Here is a 3,708-nt window from a genome sequence, read left to right on the forward strand (position 1 = left end):
TCTCATTCTGCTGTTCTGTCTTCTCCTCTTTAATTTCTTGTTTTATTTAGTTATGTTCTTAAATTTTCTCATAGCATAAATCTCTTGTGATTTCAGAATTTCATCTGTTCCTTAGGTATTTGTTTCTTCAAAGCTGGGTTTTGTCTTTTGCATTGTAAATTTAAAAAAAAAAGTTTTTAAAGGTCGCTTACTTAGATAGGTGTGCCAAGCCACTTTTTTCCATTTATTCATCCTTGAGCAGTTTTATCCCAATTCTCTAATTTTCTTTTCTTTTCTATAGTGTAAATAAATTTCTGATTCCCTTTTTAAATATCAGTTTGTTTACTCTTTGAGGTGTTATAGTGTTTATGTTCCATGCACATTTTCTGGACCTGACAACATGGCAGAAAGGGTAAGGTAAAGAGATCAAAATTGGCATAAACTAATCGGCAGTCTCTTCTATAATCCAGGGTTTCTATTCTTCTTGAATTTGTTAAATGCCCTATGATGGAGCTAAATTCCTCTAATTGTGTGAAAATATGCCACTCCCAAGGGGATAATCTCAGACTTCAAGTTGGTCCTTAAAATCAGTATTAGGATTGCTTCTCTGCAATATCCATTCAGTTTTTCATAATAGAACTCCTACTCATAAGGTGTGCTCACTGCTTATCAGAATAAAAACTACATATTTGTATCTCCCTTGCAGTTGAGTGTAGTCACCAATTTCTGGCTGACAGGATGCAAGTTAAGTGTGTAAAAGCTTTCAGGGACCTTCCATAAGAGACAGCATGCTTGTACTTTTCTCCATCCCACTGCTTGGAATGTGAGTGTCATCTTCTTTTACATGGTCAAAAACAACACGTAGTGGATCACAAAAGAAGCCTCCGGTTGCCCAGAGTTGACAGCAGCATAACCCAGCCCAGGGTCACCTACTCAGACATTTATGTAAGAAGGAACTGCATGTATATCTTAATTAGGTACTATGTTCAGTTTTCTGTCATTTGTAACCTAATTTTGACCTAAAAAATGCAACTTCTTTCAGAGAAAATCAGCACTTGTTCATTTCTATGGTTTCATACTGTCAACCAGTTTGAGAAAGAAAAACATAAGTATATACTCCTAATTTTATTCTCTCTAGATTTAGAAGAACTAATGAGAATTCTCAGAATTCTGTTAACATTCCCAAATGTCTTCTTGGTGATGGGGACAGGACTGTTCCACTCCAGAATATTCTGTTTCCTTCTATAGCTGCTGCCTTTCTGAAATGTTTGATATTATACTATTTCCCTTTTCTTGTTGGTAGTTGGTAGAGACTATTTTTTAGCTGAGTTTTTTGATAATTATATATAAGAGATTCTATGTTATAGCTCCATTCTACACTTTTTCCAAAGCCTAAGATTCCATTTTCCTAGTTTTTTTGGGGACTTGATTACCTTCTATCTAGGCCTAGAGCAATTTAGTAGGTAAACACATCTTATGAAGATGGGAATCAGAGAATAAGATCCCTGTGATGGTTCACTATATTTATCAACTTGACTGGGCCATGGGTCCCCAGATACTTGGTCAAACATTATTTTGAGTGTGTCTGTGAGAGTGTTTTTAGATGAGATATACATTTGAATCTGTATACTGAATAAAACAGATTGCCCTCCCTAAAAGAGGTGAGCCTGACCTAATTAGTTGAAGAGTTGAATATAACAAAAAGGCTGACCTGCCTTTGAGTAGGAAGAAACTCCTCCTGACTGACTGTCTTCAAGCTGTAATATCTGTTTTTTCCTGCCTCCAAACTCAAATTGAAACATTGGCTCTTTCTGGGCCTCAAATCTGCTGGCATTTGGACTAGAAGTGCACCATTGGCTCTCCTGAGTCTCCAGTTTGCCAACTGCATATCTTGGGACTTCTCAGCCTTCATACTGCATGAGCCAATTTCTTATTATATATATATATATATATTTTGTATATATATATACACACATATATGTATATATATATAAAATATATGTATATGTATATATATTGTATATATATTTATATATTTACATATATTATATATGTATATATATACACATACATATATATGTATATATATAAATATATGTACATATATATAAAAAGAACCATGACTAATACAGTCCCCAAATACTTTTCTCTTCAAAAAAAAAAAAAAAAGAGGATTGCAATGAATAAGTGAATGTGATCTCTAGGGAAGTTCTTGCTATTGATAGACATATCTTGGGACTTACGAACAAAATTTATTACAGTATCTTACATGATGAGGTCACAGCTGAGCCAAGGCTCACAGTCAGACATAACTGTCATATGGAGTTAGATGGCATCCTACACATTATTTGTATTCACTGATTTACATGGGGGTTGATTCACAACATGGTGAGAGTAATTCAGATTTATATACACAGACATATTTTTTTTTGGGAGAGGGAGAAAGTAATGTTGCCAGATGGCACAGAAATATGGCAAAGCCCCTGAGAAAGAATTCATACCAAGGGAAAAAGGAATCTAGAATGGCAATTTCACAACAGGGTTTGAGGATTCGATGAGGTGGCAGATAATAAAATTTCACCCTAATCTGGCTGCCCCAGTGGCTATATACACTCCAAGGAGAAAGAATCATCAGTGTGAAAAGAGAGGGGATCTCTCCCTAAGTAGCTTAACATTTCAGAACCAAACCCTAATAACCTTGTATATGAATATTTTGCCTTCATAGGAGACTGCTAAATTTAATAGTGTCATGAAGATTCAGAGCATCAGAACTGGAATGAATCAGCAGGGCCCTTTGTGACTATAGTAGAAATGAAAATGAAATGGCATAATAGACACATATACTAATTTATAAAATTATATAAAAAACTCTTTTGGATTTCCAAAAATATTTGTGTGATGGTGGAACTTTGAAAGGCACTGACACTCCTACATCAGCTTAGAAAGGAAAAGCCTAAGTATTGATATAATTGACCTCATTCATACCTATAGATTGGTGAGATTTTGGAATGTTTGGGTGATAATATGCTTCTTCCAGTGGTGTCCTAGACAGAAAGCCTATAAATAACATAAGTTTGTTGTTCTAATCTAGACTGAACAACTTTTTCTTTAGCAGAAGAGTATAGGGGACTAAGATCCAAGAGGAATTTTTACTTCATGTCTCTGTGTAATTGATTATACTCTTATAAATAAAATTGTAATTAAAATGGAACACATTTTCAGGATTTAAGGAGCCTTCCCCTAAATTTAACTTCTGTCATGCAGAGCTATATCCCAAGCCTTTTCAGAAATTGATGGGCACATAGTAAAAGCCTTTGAGAAAACTCTTCGCTCTTTTTTCTCATCTGAGTCCACCGCCTTCTGCCTGCCGTTGGCAATGTCCTTGTTAATCTTACTTTCTAATGTTATGACACACAATAGTAGAAAATGAGGGGGATTTGAGTTTCTCAAAGTAAAGATGCATTTCCTCCTTCAGTATTTAAGTCTAAAAGTGCCTAATTAGTCCCAGTTTTGCTGGTTGACACTGGTCATTCAATAAATATTTTTTGGCACTTACGTACTTAGCACTAGGCTAACTTCTGGGAACTCTGGTAAACTACACAGACCCAGTCCCCATTTTTATGGAGTTTGCTGGTAAAAATACACATATGAATAGGACCACAGACAACTACAATACAAGGTGCAAGAGAAGCCACGTTATGTTATGTTGTGTTGCTATGTCGTTGTTAT

The sequence above is a fragment of the Prionailurus viverrinus genome, chromosome C1 (assembly GCF_022837055.1).
Source record: "Prionailurus viverrinus isolate Anna chromosome C1, UM_Priviv_1.0, whole genome shotgun sequence".
In the NCBI taxonomy this organism is placed as follows: Eukaryota; Metazoa; Chordata; class Mammalia; order Carnivora; family Felidae; genus Prionailurus; species Prionailurus viverrinus.